Here is an 18,666-nt window from a genome sequence, read left to right on the forward strand (position 1 = left end):
GCAGTTTGTAACATGACTTGTAACTTGAGGTAAATGAGGCAAGTGGTATGGTATTTAGTGACTTGCATCCATACAGTGATGTCAAGTGACTTGAAATGACTTGACTTGCCCTGAATTTTTGGTGACTTGTTACAACTGGGGTCTGGGGTGGACTCAACATTCATACTGGTATTCAGTGCTTGGGTATGCTTTTTGAACTCAACTATGTCATCAGGCATGTCAGGGTGCTGCCAGTTTGTTAGGAGGGGTCCCAAATAAGTGGAGGATCATGGTAGGTAATAGGTTTGGCATAGCCTACTAAAAAGGGGTCAAATTGTTTTCCACTAAATGTGTGGGTCATGGAGGTTTTTATTTACAATTGAAATTGAAAAATGAAAATGATTGTGAATGAGGTATCATCATGGCCCTCCAACCTATCCAATGCTTAAAACCTTGTTTACTTTCACATTTCAGGGACAGAGTTCTGCCCCTTAGAACTGACAGTGCCCACATAACTTTATATTTGCTGATGTGCATAAAGGGCCGGGGTGTGGTCATAAAATATTATCAACTTCACTTCAGATATATTTAGGCGACAAAAAACAATGGAATCTGGTCACTGATAGCCCCCCCCCCCCTATTTCCTTTCGAAAGAAAATAGCCCCACAGGCCCTTCAGAAACGTTATACCATTTCAGGGTTTCTATCATTTCACACAAGCAAAAAGTTTTTCTCCATATTTCAACTATAAGGTCGTTGGGAAGGAAAGAGTTGGTTACAAGACAGAAATATTCATAGTCACACTGCATGCACACTATAATATCCCTATATTATATAGCCAGTCAGTCAATGCATACAACTACATGTAAGACACAGGGCACACCATCATCATCCCTATATCTTCGTGTCAAAAATTGCCGTGATAGTACGATGAATCCTCACGTTTTTCAACAGCTACGCATGGTGATTTTATTCGAGATAGGCCGAGCGATGCAGGCTAAGCATACAATGTGAGATTTTGAGAGTCTGCCACACTGTTTCTATTCTATGTTTTTACGATTTTCGCATGATCAGATATGGCTGGCCGTAACCGCCACAACGTGGAGCTGCTACACGTAGCTTAGTTTTCGCTTCGCGGAGCTAAATTGACCAATCATGTTAGATCTTTCCATTACGCGGAGCCAGTTGATGCATCCTCGTTCCAAAGAGAGAAAACTCTTGCCAAAATTAATGTTTACTATGTGGATTTTAAATGAATCGAATGTAAATAAACCACAAACAGTTGTACAGTATCAATAGCATTGTTTGATTTAGTGTATAGTCAATGTTACCTTGCATGCATGTGTCATGTGTGTGGCGTGTTTGTTTGTTTGTCTACTGTGTCAGACCAGGATCACTGACACCCATGGTACTGATACTGTCATACTATCACGGTGATCATATTGTTGAATGTTGTGACTTTAAAATAATCATGATGCAGTCATGTCTACAGTAGAATTCACCACGACCTTTGAAGGAGTTAAACCCCATTAAAAGCTATTAAACCAAGATAACACTCAATGAAAACAGCTCAACTATGTTACATCAGATCTTCTCTGGTTAAATACACACTGCACTTGTGTCTGTTTTACCTGTGCAATGAGCAATGAGCTGGTATTATAGTTTCAGTTGGGTGAATGATTATAAAGCGAACGCAAGGTAACAATACTGTCTGGGCTTTTGTTTACGAAAGGACACAATAGTCTGCTTATTGTTAACCAGCGTTCTTGAAAATGAGAAGCATAATGGTTTGTAGACTTAACACGGTTTAGAAATAATTTGTTCATATTTTTTGGTGTTATCTGTCGTTTACATATCCTTCCTAAAACACAAAAGTACCAATATTTCCAAACACCTAAATTAGCTAAAAAATTTAGGAAATGTTAATGTTAATTTGGCTCCACGGAGCAAAAAGTCAGCTACGCGTAGCAGGTCCACGTTGTGGCGGTTGCGGCATACCATATCAGTATCCCATATGATATTTCTATTGCAAGAAAATTTTATTTGTTGTCACGTAAATCACAGGTTTCGTTTAAATTAACTACCTGGAAATTAAATTAACTAATTAGTGAGGACCGGTATTTTGCTGTGGATATGTTTAACTGCAATTTTGATGTAAAACATTTGAAATCCGCTGTAAAAATTGTGATAATATTCAACTCTTTGAGAAAATAATTATATAAAGGAATGCATGTAAAACAGGTGCAATACAATGGACATTATTGACACACTATCACTCTCTTTATCTACGTCAATAATAGAATAATCGATTTCAATCGAATTGAATACATTGCTCCATTTTGAGTTTGTAGTTGACTACTGAGCGACCTAAGCGATCGATTGCTAGCCAATCAGATAGAACCCCTTTTCTTGCGTTCAGTGAAATACCACTCGCCTGTCGCTCACTACCACTCGCCCGTCGCTCACCAACGGAGTATTAAATTTATATTTATCGTATAGGGCGTCAACACTGTGCAGGGCATGTGTATGCCAAAAATAATTGCTCTCTTGGACCACTCAAAGAGTTTGCCCTGCTTTTGGCTGTTTTTCTCCAGGTTTTTTCCTTCATATTCCCTGTTTGGAAAAATTAATTCTCATTTCCCCTGATCCCCCTCCCTTTAATCATGATTATCAAGTACATGTATGAACACTGTGTATTGATCCAGGATCAAACCACTGGTACAGCTACAAACATATAAGAACATGGAAAGTGGACACAGTATTGAAGAAATTGAAGTCTTTTACGGAAATAAATTTAATTATTCTTTTATTTTCTTCTGCTCCTTTTCTTTTAATATAACATTGTAAATTACAATAATTATACAAAAACACCTCCTCACTTTTCCCAGAACATGGGGATGTGAAATTAATTTTATGTGGCCTAAATAATTTTTCCCTACAGACATGATTGAACCATTGTTTTTATATTAAACAATTTCTATAATGAAATTCATTTTGGTTAACAATAGTGATAGGCTACATCCATGATGTTTACAGGGTTCAAAAAGAGGGATGTTTCACATTTCGTACGGTTTCCGCTTACTTATGCCAAAAAATTATGCTTGCTTGTCCATAGATCACTTTAAAAAAAAAATTTCCATACCTCTTCTTTTTCCAAGTACCTAAAGTAAAATGTGGAGTACCATATAGTACCATATAGTATAGTAGAGTATAGTATAGTAGAGTAGAGTAGAGTAGAGTAGAGTAGAGTAGAGTATAGTATAGTATTGAATAGTATCAAGGGCTTAGTATAGTAGTATCTAGTAAAGTCACACGTTCGAGTAAAGTTCCACCCCTAGTTTTTTGACAAATTCCAAAAATTGTCCAAAAATTTTTTGGAGTGCCCTGGACCAAAGAGCTAAATGCTAGGATCATTCATGGTTGACTGTGCAAAAAAATAAAAAAGTTACATTTTGTGTTTTCAATATAATTGTCACTTCAAAATGCATTGGATTTGTATCCATCTTGAAAACAGTCAATAGACTAATGATATGAATAGGCCTACAAATAATAACTTTACATAATTATCATATTGAAGATGCAAAATGTATATTGTATAAAGTCCACCATGAATGATCCTAGCATTTAGCTCTAGGTCCAGGGACACTCTACATCCGAAAAATACAAATTAAAACTAAAAAATATTTTCAAAAAAAAAGTACAAGCAAACAAGTTTTTGTGGCTAAAATACTTATGTGGGTCTCAAAATTGATATAACAAATTATTATTCTCTGCCTTACTCTATTGACACTGGAACAGAGTCTATGGAAAAACAAAGAGTATATTTAAAAGGGCATTTCGTGATCCACAGCCTCATCCCCCCACTTTTCTCCAAAAAAGTTGAGATTTTGATATCACTGGAAACCTCTGGCTACATAATGTTTATGTACAAAATATTTCTTGCAGATTAATTCGTTTAGCAAAGATATCGTGAAATTTGAATTTCGTTCTGGTGCACCAGAACGAAATTACAACGTATTGTCTATGGAGCAGTGTAATACACATAATCATGCATAACTCACAAACGCAATGTCGGAATCAACTGAAATGTTGTGAATATGCTTTTTCGTGGATATGTACTGAAAAATGTCATAAAAAGAGGATGCTAGGATCACGAAATACTCATTTAATGTGCACTATATCAATATGATTATATTAAGACAGAAAAAAAATCATTTTTAATGCAAATGACAACTTGCAGAGCTCCCTCCCGGACCCTGACCCAATGTTTTTCAGCCGGCACTTACAACAAATTATTTTTCCAGTATTGAGTGTGTCCCTGGACCTAGAGCTAAATGCTGGGATCATTTATGGTTGACTTACAACAAAAAAATGAAAAATTGTGTTTTTTTTATGCAAAGTGATTATTTGTGTTCATGTTATGTACCGGTACTCAATTTCAATAAAAATACAAATTAAATGCATTTTGAAATCATTAATAGAGTATGAGCAATTGAACATGCATACACATTATCAATTTGTATATTAAACACACAAACCCTTTTTTTTGTAAGTCAACCATGAATGATCCTAGCATTTATAAAAATAGCTCTCCAGAGACACTCTGAAACCGAAAAAGGAATAAAAGATTTGTTAAACAATTTTGAGTACCATATTACCCGTCCGAAAAATGCATCGGGTACCCGGGCACAAATTTATTACCTGAAAATCCCTGGCTTAAGGTGATACTACACCCCTTGATAAATTTGTGACTATTTTTCTCAAAAAATAATAACACACTGACCAGTAACAAAATTTATGTATATAGGGGCAAGGAATCTAGTTACTACACTGGAATTTCAGTGACTTTAGACAAACAGTATATTATTTATAAGAAAAGAGGTACCGCTAGAATGTACCTAATTTCTTAATGTAAATGAACCACTTGTCTTGAATCACTGAAATTTCAATGAAGTAATTGGATTTCTTGCCCTAGTCAGTGCTACAGTGATGATACATAACTTTTGTTACAAATGCATCTAGCTATTTTTTGAGAAAAATGCAAAATTAGTCATAAAATTTATCAGGGGGTGTAGTACCATCTTAATGAACGCCATTTACTACTTATGTAGTACATGATCATCATCAACTACATAACAATGTGATGACATTTCATCAACTTTGAATGTCAGTCAAAGGTCTTAGGTGAAGAGAGAATGGCCAAAAAGTGCTCTAAAAAAGGGGGGGAACTGGCAACTACCGTCCTACCAGCTAATATTGGTATTTTTGTAAAGTATGGGTCCTTACCATCTCCCAGATATAAAATTGCCCAAAATATATGTGGGGGAACATGCTGGAATGACGTCATCAAAATGGCCGCCCAAAATTACAAATTCTAGCACACCATACTGGAAATGGCTTTATTTCATTAGTTTTTGAAATATTTTGAGTTACTTAAAGTTCCAATATGTTATATATTCAATTTGTTAACATACCTTACTTATCTAGAGTTAATCTAGACACATTGGAACATCAGAAATAATAGAGGGCGCTTTCAATATGGCCGCCAATTTGCCAATTATGAAGTTTACATGATTTAAACAGATAAAACAGGGCAAAACTTACTCCCTTGTACTTAATATGATATTTATATACTTTGCAGATGTTTGGTATATGGTATAATGCTATATTTATCCTATATAAACTATTTCAATTTGCACATTATATTATTTATTAACCAATATCTGATTGCGGGATTATTAAAATGTTTAGCTTAACTATTATTTGCAATATATATACTTAAAAACTGTAATAAGCACTATTTACAATTAAAGTTGCAACTAATAAAATACAACAAGACAGACACACCCCCACTCCACACCTCCACCCCACACACCCCAATCACTCCCATCCCCTATACATATTCACGTATAATCGCCTCCAAACGGAACGGATACATTTCTTTAAAAGGGCATATCTTCAAAAGTTATGAACCGATTGAAATCATTTGGTTTATTAAAGCTGACGGGTAAAGGCTGCATAATATACCAACATATACTTGGATCAACTTTTCTGAAATAAGAGAAAAAGAGGGCGCAATGAGGGGCCCTCTTTGTTTTTGGGACACCCTGTACATGCATTTGCGGTCGTTTGCAGACCTCCAGAAACCAAGGACGGTCTCACATTGCAGAGTGGTCCGCGGTTTGAATGTGAAGTGCGAGTGTGTGTGTCCCCGTTTGCTGGCAAACACCTATGCACCCCATACACAACCACTACACACAACCGCGTGCAGCTTTTTACAGTTGCGTTGTAAAATCTTTTCTAGCTAAGAAAGCTGGATGAAATTGCTGAGACTGACCAGATGGGGAATAACGAACATGAGGAGGACAAGAAAAAATAAAGATCAAATACTTCATAAAGCAGTCGGCATACTTTGTCCAGAAGTGGAGAAGTTGTACAATAATCTACAAGGAATTGACCTTGACGCATCATCGGCATTTGTTCCTGTCTCACTTCAGGCAGTTCTGCAGTGGCTTTTTGATAAAAAAGCATTTGAATCAACAGATCAAGAATGCAAGTCGTCAGATGATGTGAGACGTCGATACATTAAACTAGCTGAATGCTTTATCTACTGCAGTCGCCGCGGTAAGAATTAGGTAATACTACCGTTTCACATTGGGCTCATGCCACAACTGGCTCATGAGTATGGCAGCAGCAGCTTAATAATTAAAACTCTTTTAAAATGCTTATGGTATGTGTGCTATCTATGATGAGCTTCGCAGTTTTTAAACAGCAACAGCAGACGAACAGGTAGCATATGCTGCAGATGATATGTATGTACCACAACGACCTCGGCCCAGGACAGCCTCTTCAGGCAGGAGGATGATGACAATGAAAATATCAATGGAGACACTGTAGATGTAGGCAAGAGCAGAATTCCAAGAACATCCCTTGACGGATAGACAAACAGAATCTACAAAGTTTCAGCGTACAGAACGCAGAAGCGCTTGGAGACTTCATTTTTCGCGAAACCGATAAATCGTCCAGAACCAAAGCGGATGCCTAAGAGCAGCTTGATCGGTTTGAGCTATTTCGTTGTTTAAAACACTTAGGAATTCCTACGTCAAATACCACAAGGAAACTTACCAATCCAGAAGGGTGTGCATTTTGTGCACTCAGGTCGTTCCATTGTGGACAGGCTACAATGCAACAGTATCTCAATACAATCCAAATGCTGTTGCTGTAGCTACATATCCACCCATAATTGAGGCACCTCCTTCTGACATGAGAACAGTTTACACTACACTAAAAAGAAAAGATCTGGCTGAAAAGTGTGGTCAATAATGTCTTTTGGTTTTGGTTATAATACTTGTATGCAGTGGCACAGGTGGTAAAGCTGAACAGAGACAGGAGTTTCCTTATCTTGTCATACGGCTAGGCGGATTGCACAATCTTTCAACGTTCATCGCTTCTAATGTATTGGACGACTTTGGGGCGATTTGGTTTGAAAGATATGTTGGCAGATTCAGAAATGTACGCTCCTGCCACTGTTGAAAGTATGTTAGCTGGAAAGCAATTTTGTTGAGCCACAAGAGATCTCACTCTGGTATATGAAGCCCTTGTTCAGAATTTTATCACAAACTTCCTGAAATGGTTTGAAGATCAAAGGCAACTTGAGAATAGAGTGATGTGTGATGTACAGAAGACTTTGGGCAAGACAGTGTCCCACCAGAAATCATTGGTCTCCTGACATCTTTGATTGAAGAGAAGCTCTTACCAATTTTAGCAGAGTACATTACATGGGATCGGCATTCGGCAACATCAATGCTGAAATAGAAGGCAATTGGGAACTGCATCCCAGAACTCAAGTTAAATACGCTCTCTTACTTTTCTGTGGCTGATCGGCAGAACTATTCTCGTTGGTGATCACTATAATGCAACAGAGATGCTACTACCAGACACAGTTCAAGAGGCGTTTTCCAATAAAGGGTTTTCAGTCAAGCAAACTCCAGGAACATTTAAGGGCATATGGAGCTATATGGGAATGGAATCCACCATCATTAAAGATACCATGAGTGATAGTGCCATCATTGGCCTGACAAGAAGGGGATCTGATGTGTTTCGATGGACATGTCACCTTCTTGATCAATATAGTGGTACAATGCAACTTCGCAGTGGCACAAAGTCAACCACAACAGAGTCACATGAACAAACAAAACCAGCAATGATGACAAAGGATTAAGCTCATACCCAGCAAATTCTTAAGCATATGGGGCATATTGCAGACAACAGGACAGATCCATTCGACGTAGAGTCACATCCTGAATTACTAGTTGATTTAGGCAGTGGTTTGGTAGCTATTTTTGAAATCAGCAAAACCCTGTTGAATGCTGTGGATAAGAGGTACATGTTGTTTTGACCGCTATGATGAGGAAAGTATCCGGTTGAAGGGGCTCGGCCACTTACATATGGAAATCATTTATGGGATTGTCATCCAACAAGTCACAAATGGCAAATGGTTTAATAGGCTACACGTCTGGTCTTACAACCAAATGTGTGACATCTGCAGATTTGGTTGAAGTTTAAAAGTTGTTTTCCACACATGAGCTCCATTCAATGGACTTTGACAAGAAAATTAATTCCAAGAATGCAAATGGAGGGATAATCATTCAATCACCAGACACTGATGTAATGGTTCTATTAGTACATTACATGCCACGGATGCGAGCGGTTCTTGAAATTTGGATGCAGACTGGAACCATTGACCAGCGGAGAATGATTCCCATTCATATTGCTATTGTCAAATTGTCAACAGTTTGTGATGTTATCTGCAGTCCACACTCTCACTGGCTACGACACAGTGTCGTAATTTTTTGGCGTAGGTAAGAAGAAACTGATGCAGACAGAAACAACAAGATTCAGACCCTGCGCATCAACAGGCATTGAACGGGGAAGCTCATAATTTGCTAATTGGCGGCCATATTGAAGGCGCCCTCTATCATTTGTTCAAATAAATCATGAAAAAAGTAATAATTGGCTAATTGGCAGCCATATTGAAAGCGCCCTCTATCATTTCTAATGTGTCTAGATCAACTGTAGGTAAGTAAATAATGTTTACGAGGTGGATATATAACATATCTGACCTTAAGTAACTCGAAATTTTGATAAACTAATGAAATAAGGTCATTTCCAGTATGGTGTGCTAAAATTTGGGCGGCCATTTTGATGACGTCATTTCAGCATGTTCCCCCACAGATATTTTGGGCAATTTTATATCTGGGAGATGGTAAGGACCCATACTTTTCAAAAATACCAAAATTAGCTGGTAGGACGGTAGTTGCCACTTCACCCCTAAAATGAGTCTCAATCTGCTGGCCTATCTCATTTCAGGTGTCACAAAAGAGCTATCGATCATGCGATGGCATTTCTTCTTGAATTGATTCCCTGCTGGCATTTCCAGTTTTCGCCGTCCCATGCCATGGAAGCTAGAGTTCTCGAATAAATCATTCTTGAATGCTCCGTTGATTTTCCATGCTGTTCCCCCCTTTTTTATGTTTTATCATGTACATTTGCACCCCATTCATGCCATTTGCCCCTATTTGCCCAGCATGTAAAGTAATGCTTTGATCACTACAGTTTTAGCACTGACTAGTCTATGTACTTCACCATTCAGGCTCATCAGAATCTTTATCACGTCCTTCACTTACACAGGATCGGCTACATACATAGGTCTACATGGTATTGGTACTAGTAGTAGTCGATGTTGCAAATCATGAAATTGCAATGCATACTGAACATGCAGAAGAAGTGCATGCTGTACGTCGAATTCTGCACTCGTGCGTGCACTGAACACAGTACACACATCGTCATCATACGCAACGGCTAAAATGTAAAGTTTTCCAACTTCAGTTGGTTCCTGAGGATGACTAAACTGAAGCAAACTGACCCTTGAAGCTAAAGAAACGAATAGTTACATGTCGTCCTGGGTGTATCGCACCCCTGGGGGGGGGGGGGCACTTCAATTTGAAATGGATATAGGTGTAGGGCTGGCGCTTTCGCACTAAGGGGCATTCGGTGAGAGCAACAAGTTAAAAAATATGGGGTCATTGGGTGAGAGCATGATTTTTGGCATTCGGTGAGAGCAAAATGTAAAAAATATGGGGTCATTGGGTGAGAACATTACCTTTTTTTTAAATGGAATCTTTGGGTGAGAACCAAAACAGCACCACAAAAACCTCGAAAATCAAATTTCTAGTTCTAAATGGCTTCAAATTTCTTGATTAATGAAAGTTGCTGTTCAAATTGAACGTGTAAGGGTCTTTGGGTGACAGATCAAATGAAAAAATAGGGGGTCTTCGGGTGACAGAGCGCGGAGCGAGCATGTGTTCGTAAAAAATATGGGGTCTTTGGGTGACAGCGATGCTGAAAAGGGGGTCTTAACAGCCCTACATACGCGTCACCTCCAAAGTTGGAGTGCCCCCCCCGGGTATCGCACCATGTACAACATTGTTCATTGACTCGCTCACCGACTCATCATCTGCCAACATCAACATCAACATCAACATCAACAACGTAACGTAAATGTTATGGCTCATTCCCATGATGCAATGCACGCATTAACCTAAAATCAACGGGAATTTATGTATAGATCTATACTTTTATTAGAAAATCATGAAATTTTACCAGAAAGACGCCGAATTTCGCTTAACTATTTCAGATTATGATTTGTATTATGTATAACAATTGCGTACATGTAAAAAAAACAGACTTTGAGCTAGTTTGACCGAAATTGAGGGCGTTCTGTGCGCGATATCTCTCAATGCCCCTTTAATAGTAAACTGAAAGGAAAGTTCTGCAGTGGCGTAGCCACTTTTTTTCTTTTTTTCTTCAGATTAGGGCCAAGGAGGGGGGTGCTTTTCTGCATTTCCTATTTGAAACCATATGTGTAAAAATACCATACGATTTCTGATTATACTTTATTCTTTCATAATGTTCATTAAATATTAATAACAACTGACAGGTGTGTGTGTGTGGGATGTGTGTGTGTGTGTGTGGGGGGGGGGTGACGTTCAGGGGCCCAAAGATATAAAACATTCCAGCGGCAGGCATCCCACCGGGGGAGGGGGGCCAACAGGGTAAGATGATGTGTGACCGTACAGCACGAATGAGCGGTAAATGTCCTAAATTGTATTCTGAGTTACAGCGTAAATTGTGCATGAAGGTCGTATTCATCGGTACCCTCAAGTTGGTTCGACATTGATCTCATTTGGATAGTCAAACACCTTTTACACTAATCAATAATCCTATTGTTCAAGAGGATAATAAGCTTCCACCTTAGATGTCTATAGAATTCTTCATAGCTCTGGTCATTGTTTGCTTTGGCTAAATCCTGTTCAAGTGGTGGGTTACAAAGCATTGTATTTTGTCTAGGTATGTATAACCAATAATTAACAATGAGAAGATATTCTTGAACCTCGTTGACTTGGGGAGGCTTTGAAATGACCACCATTTATGAATATTTGATATTTATTATTATATCACTCATACATAAATTCTAGACAGTTCATTGGTTGATTACCATTTATCATTTTTACTATCACCCTCTCCGTGTGATAGTCTTTACCATCATAGTGCTCTGCCGTAGTGCGCCTGCGCTAAGCCGTGCGCTGACTCTTGGACTCGCCGATTTAGTTATGGGGTGGACCCCAAAATGTAAAGTATATCACGGCAAAACATGGTGTTATGTTGATGAAAAAATGTATTTCCTACCTTAAATAGTATTTTAGTAATATAATTTATGCATGAGTGATATAAAACAAATATTACTGTCTTAAATTCGTGTAATGGTCGAAATATAATCAGTCGGTGACAGATGTATTGTTCCATTCCACTCGCCGTTCCGGCTCGTGGAATGGAACAATCCATCTTGAACCTCGTGATTATATTTCGACCATCTACAGTAATGTGGAAAAAGAGACACATGTAGAAACGAAAAAGGTACCATTTTGTTGAAGGAGCAAAGTTCAACAAACCATAACCTCGCTTCTGGATATCGTTTGAAGTCAAATGATATACCATTTTAAAGCTTATGATATATATTTTCCAAACACGAAATAAAACAAATAAAATAAAAATTGACCGGGGGAGGAAATTACGGCTCATTCGTCGTGTACGGTCACATATGTATATGAATTGGGGTATCTTCAAATATGCAGTTTTTTGATGTTGGGTAGGCCTAGTTTTGAAAAATATTTTGTCTCAAAGTTGTAAGTGATTTTAACCGTTGTCTTTCGAAATTAGCACTTAAACCAGTAGCAAAATTATAATTTAATTTGTTTCAAACTTTAGTGTTCAAACACATGATAGAAGTTAGCGTTGGAAAAAAACCCCATTAAAACAAACCTGACATTTAAAAGACATTCAAGACATTTCGTTGTCCGTATTCCATAGTGACGTATAGTGGGGTGCCGCGAATAAACAACTTTTCGAGAAAATCGGGTTTGAAGAAATGCCAATTTAAAATCGAGTTGTGTAAATCAGACATTCATTATATTTTGTAAAGGATGTGAAATTTCTGTAGTAAACTAAATATATTTTATTGTTATATATTTTTCAAAAGAAATAAATACATACTATTGCTGGCAAACTGAAAATAAAACTATACGTCACTATGGAAAACGAACAAAACGCAATACCCTAACCTAACGTTAACCGTACGCCACCTCGGTCGCCGTGTAATCCCTATGGCGTTACTTTTCGTCGTTCGTATTCCATAGTGGCTATAGGTCCGATACGTGTACGCCACTATGACATACGATGTTTTTCATTTTGCCGATATTTCATAATTATAAAATGTTTTTGAAAAGTGGCGTATGGTCGATACGCCACTATGGAATACGAAAAATGTCACTTTGTAACTATACGCCACATTTAATTAATTAATTACTAATTAATTAGCTAATTATGACTGATGAGACTTAGAAAAATGAAAGAGAACATCATTAAAAACATATGTGCCAATTTTCAAAAAAATGACCAAAAATCACTATACGCCACTATGGAATACAGCCGACGATTTTCCTTGCAAAAATACAATAAAATAAAAACTTTCACAAAATGTGACAAATTTTTTGTAAAAACTTGTTCTGTGTGACTAATATTTTACTCGAATCTCGAGATCCCAAGATTTTATCTTCATTATAAACCTTAGAATGTTACTTTTGTTCATAAAAGTACATTACAAGGGTGTAAAATTTGAACCGTAAAAAATGAGGAGTACTCGTCAGCAAAATGTTATAATTGCTTTAATTTTGCATCTTTTAATATAGTTAACGCTCCTTGCCAAGATTCTCTCGGTTTAGAAGATGGGCGGATACTTGACTCTCAACTCACGGCTTCCTCCGTATTCAACATCAACCACTTGCCTACCAATGCTCGTCTGAACCGCACAGCAACGTACCCTACTGCTGGATCGTGGAGTAGCGGATGGCCGCTTAACGCCAACGAATGGATCCAAGTAGATCTAGGCGTCACAAAATGGGTTGCTGGTGTGCAAACTCAAGGAAGGAATGCAAACAACGATGCGCGATATCCTTCCTCTCCCAATACTGGACCCAACGGCTGTTGTCCACAGTGGGTGACAAGATACAAAATTGAGTACAGTATTGACTGTTTCAATTGGCAGTTTGTGCAGTCAGCACAAGGGGTTGATATGGTGAGTTTTGAAATAAAAAACATGTTTCACTTCCAAAAAAAAAAAAGAAGGAAGAGGGGGCTTTTTATTTTATATCGCAAAATCAGTGTAAATACCCATAATTAGAGCGGTTTTAGCGTACACAATAATGCCTGAAAAAAGGAGGCCTCTTTTATTTCTTTTTCTGGGAAGATAGGCCCTCTCTAATTATTATAAATTCTTCTAAAAGTGTTTCTTGTACAGGGTGAGTCAAAAAAAGTGCAATAGAGAAAAGAATCCATTTTTAAGAACCGAGTTCAACCTTTTAGGTATTAAAACATTTTATACATAACATATCCATTAGAGATCATGTGTGAAAAAATCAAGGAATTAGCATTTACCGTTTTGTTTTTATGACGCATTTTATAGTGCTACCCAATTTTAATGTTTGTCCAAAAGACATCTAAAATTTGAATGTCAGCCCACACTGTATAAGGTAGATTTGGAACAACTCCCATTTTCTTAACCTCATTGCATTGAAATAAAATGGAGCACCCAAAGTGTTATTGTCCTTGCATTTGGTCTTGTTTAAGGAGAAGAAACATTATTTGTTGTTATCTTCATTTCCCCTTTACTTTAAAGATGTTTATTCTCTATCAAAAACATATAAATTTGTAGACGGGTTTTTCAAATGTCGAAAGTGGAGTGAATTACAAAATATCCAGTAAGTTGGACATATTGGGGTTAAAACAACAGGAGTTGGAGTCGAGTGAGGTATGAAGGACTTAAAGTAATGTTAGAAAGTTTGTTTGAACAGAAACAAAAATTAAAGTAACGCAAAAATCAACCTTATTTAAGTTAAAGTTAGTTTCAGAGCTGGTGCTTTTATCATGCATTGTGTGCTCTCATTCAAAATACATGGTACCTCGTGGACAAATAATGAAATTGGGTATCGCAGCAAAGAGACTCATAAAACTTTAACGGTAGTAGCGTGTCACCTCCTAAATCACTCATTTTTGTTGTGCAAGCTGTTTATTTTCATCCGCGTCTTTTTAACTTTTATTAAAGTGCAGTTTAGCTTATGCTCAGTGAAAACCTTTCACCAAAACAGTGTGCAATAATCATGTATCATTTCAATCAATATAAACGTTTTTGTGCAATAATTGAGCTCCCTGCCAGTGCACTACTCTTACCTCTTTGACTTTTTATGAATTTTATTTAAATTGTGTTTTTATAATCCCTTTTTCTTTTAAATATGTTTTTTGATGTAGTAATATATTACTTTGAAATTGTACATAGATATATATTTTTATGTTGTATTAATTAATGTGTAAGTTTTGATGTTTATAAATTGTAAATTGTGTCGCAATTCAGTGTTTTAATACTGCTATGACATTTAATTTTAAAAAAACCTCATTTTTTCACAGAAGGTGACTATTGAGTGTGGCATTTATAGAAACTTTCAATAATGGAAAAGTTCAACTTGTTTCTTGCATAATAATCGATTATTTGCTCTATTGCACTTTTTTTTACTAACCCTGATATTAGAAGGCTAGAAAGCACTTCGACTTCTCAGACATATTAAAAAAAACACCTGAATTTCAAAAAAAATAAAAACATAATTGAAGAATCCTCAAAAAAGGAAGCGGGAGGGGACGTGAAACATGTTTATTTTTTTTTATTTGGCCTTATCAATTTTTGTTGGTTGAGTGAAGCAACCAAAAAAAGTCGATTTTCATTGTCTAAATCAATATATTATTGAAAAATAACACTTTGAATGTTTTGCAAAAGTTCATTCTACAAATCATATACTATGAAAACTTGCTTGATTTATTGTTGTTAATGACTTATGTACGTTTTACAAAAGTGTTGTTGTTTCAGCCCTCTTTACAACATAACCCGAGAACCACAGGACCTACAAAAGTATATCTGTGATATTTGAATTCTTCTACATGCACGCTATGAAATGATCGATGCAATTTTTGCCAAAGCTCACTACTTTTCGCAAGATGCTGTGAACTACCAAATTGCAATAGTTTAAGATAATTGCTAACCTTAAAATGGATCGCAATCCCGTATACAAGGTAGTGTCTATAGACGAATCCAATTTCACGCATTCCTACACGTCATTGGCAGCCATAGCTGGGTCCCCGTCGGCTCAATCCCACCTAAAATGTGAAATTATGCGGCCTTGGGAGGGGATTTTAAACTGCATTCTATCAGTTTACAACACAATACAATCTAACATCGATTTTTAAGCGGCTTTAATCCACCCAATTGGGCAGTTACAAGACCAGTTTGGTGCGGGGATCCAGTAATGTCCGACTGAATTCTGACCATCACTTGCCTCGTTGGATTCGTCTATACTACCTGATATAAACCACCTTGTCTTACTTGGATGGTTGGAGTTAGATTTTTACACGGTACCTTCGAGGTGCTCTTTTGTGACAATTTTTTTTAATAAACTAAGTTTGAAGCAAACATAATCATGATAATTATATTTATGGTACTAGTATAACAAAGCTAGACTTGAGTAAATATGAATAGGCACATAACAGCATTATTTTGCTATTTACTTGTGTCCACAGAAGTTTATTCCCGAGTTGTAAAGGGGGGGGGGGGTACTCAAGTTTGATTTTGGTAGGGTGGGCCGCGGAGAATATGAAAGTGGACCCATAAATATACCAATTTTTCAAGAAATTTGGACCCATTGATATACCAAAAGTCAAAATTTTCAGCCAAATTTAAACCAAATTGTCGTAGTTTTTACAAATTTCCCCAAAACATTTCGAAATTTTTGCTAGATTGAAGCAAAATTGGGCTATTTTTCACAAAATTGAAAAAAATTTGAAAAAAGAACCCATTCATATACCAAAATTGGCTAAGAAAAAGGGGTCACTGATATACCAAAAGGCCAAAAAATGCTACCCATATTTGAGGCACATCCCTGTATGGTCATTTGTACTAAGTACCCCCCCCCCCCCATGGGGTTGTAATGTACACGTTAATAAATGTTCTTCTTATTGATACCCGGGGGCACTCAATTTAAATTTCGATTTCTACTAGTATAAATGTGCGGCGCAGAACTTTGTGATTTACGAACTGATTTTGGGGCAAATCTTGATTAACTGAAATTAGGGCCAAATTATAGGCTGCGGAGCTAAAATAATTCCAATTTCTCCCCCCAAATTTTAGCTTAAAGAGTTTTAGGCCGGCTCAAAGAATTCGAATAGATCCCCGAATAGATCCAAATGCGGGGCTTAAGGAACTGACGGAGAGCCTGAAAAGGAGACCCTTAACCGCCGCACATACCCGTACCACATTTACATGTGAGTGTCCCCGGGATTGATATTGTAATTCTATTCCTATCATCCCAGATATTTAATGGAAACTCCGACCAAGACACGGTTGTCACCAATCTTTTCCCAACACCAGTGGCAGCGTCTTGTATCCGACTACGTCCTATCAGCTGGCATGCATATATCAGCATGCGTATGGAACTCCTTGGTTGTGAAGGTATGTGTGTATAGCTGTAATACATCATTAGAGAATGAATTTGGAGAAAACCTTCTAATAATTACAAACACTCGCTGAGCAGCAAGACCCTCCCTCTAAGCTTTTAATCCGATAAGCTGATTATCTATTTGTTTTCATGAATTGGAAGACATTCTTTGATGTATTACTGAGCTCAAAGGGGGTCTTAACAGCCCTACATACGCGTCACCTCCAAAGTTGGAGTGCCCCCCCCCCCGGTATCGCACCATGTACAACATTGTTCATTGACTCGCTCACCGACTCATCATCTGCCAACATCAACATCAACAACGTAACGTAAATGTTATGGCTCATTCCCATGATGCAATGCACGCATTAACCTAAAATCAACGGGAATTTATGTATAGATCTATACTTTTATTAGAAAATCATGAAATTTTATCCGAAAAACGCCGAATTTCGCTTAACTATTTCAGATTATGATTTGTATATGTATAACAATTGCGTACATGTAAAAAACCAGACTTTGAGCTAGTTTGACCGAAATTGAGGGCGTTCTGTGCGCGATATCTCTCAATGCCCCTTTAAACATTTCAGAGCAATACCGTAAAACCCCGTCTACAAGGATATACCTAAGAAACGCCCTCAATAAAATTGGTTGCTTGTTGTATTTGGAGTTTGAGCAAATATATACTGGCACTGGGTGGCTATGCATTCCATCTAAGTATGTTGTAACACCAATCAATTGTATTGACATAATAACGACTGTTTCGTATATCAGGATCGTATAGCTCAATTGATAGAGCGTCAGACTTTGGAACTGAAGATATGCTGAAGAGAGCATGGTCCGGGCACCGGTTCCGTTTTTTCATTCTCGTTTAATTTTAACTTTTTGACATGTTCTTTTTATCTTTCTTCAAATCTACCTATCTACTTTTAATTTTAGGTGTGTTTATTTTTGTGTTTTTTTTGGTTTTTTTATAGTTTTTTTTAGTAATTTTGTGGTTTTATAGAAACTAGTAAAAGCATTTATTCTAAATAATAGCGAAACCCACGGTTAGACAGATGTGTTGTAACTACTTGTCTGTCCTCGTCTTTGCAATAAAAACCTATGTTGCACCTTTGTGCCATCCCAATTCTTGAGGAATGGTAGGTAGGGTGCGTTTTTGGCTTAAGCACGATTTTGTTTCTACTTGAAATGAAATCAAAATAAATATTGTTCTGTTGCCACAATTGCAGTTTTTTCAATAAAAAAAATAGATGAGGAATAATAATTATTCCATATTTGAATCTATTGTCCCATCAAGAATAGAGTGTCTTCAAAAACTTCAATCAATTCATCTGACAAAGGAAACTATTCTGGTCATTCAATTTTGTTTCGCTTGCACCTGTTATATCACAGGCGTTGGTAGAGAAGGCACACTTCTCTTGTCTTCACCGAAGTAGTGATGTAAACACTAACATGATTAATTACCATAGCTAGCAATGGACATACACTATTTTTGTTCCACTTGAACCCATACTATAGGCTATTCGCTGTCG

At 37.2% G+C, this 18,666-nt stretch overlaps 1 protein-coding gene across 1 annotated transcript in view; it reads left to right on the forward strand.

The window, feature by feature from the left end:
- Positions 1 to 17,145, forward strand: part of LOC140160830 (IgGFc-binding protein-like) — a 94,845-nt gene extending 77,700 nt beyond the window's left edge. Inside the window, exons 58-59 of the mRNA XM_072184141.1 lie at positions 13,286 to 13,671; positions 17,007 to 17,145. The gene's annotated coding sequence lies outside the window, so the exon portion shown is untranslated. The remainder of the gene's footprint in view (positions 1 to 13,285; positions 13,672 to 17,006) is intronic.
- Positions 17,146 to 18,666: the final 1,521 nt, after the last annotated feature.

This window comes from Amphiura filiformis, chromosome 9, assembly GCF_039555335.1.
Source record: "Amphiura filiformis chromosome 9, Afil_fr2py, whole genome shotgun sequence".
NCBI classification, from domain to species: domain Eukaryota; kingdom Metazoa; phylum Echinodermata; class Ophiuroidea; order Amphilepidida; family Amphiuridae; genus Amphiura; species Amphiura filiformis.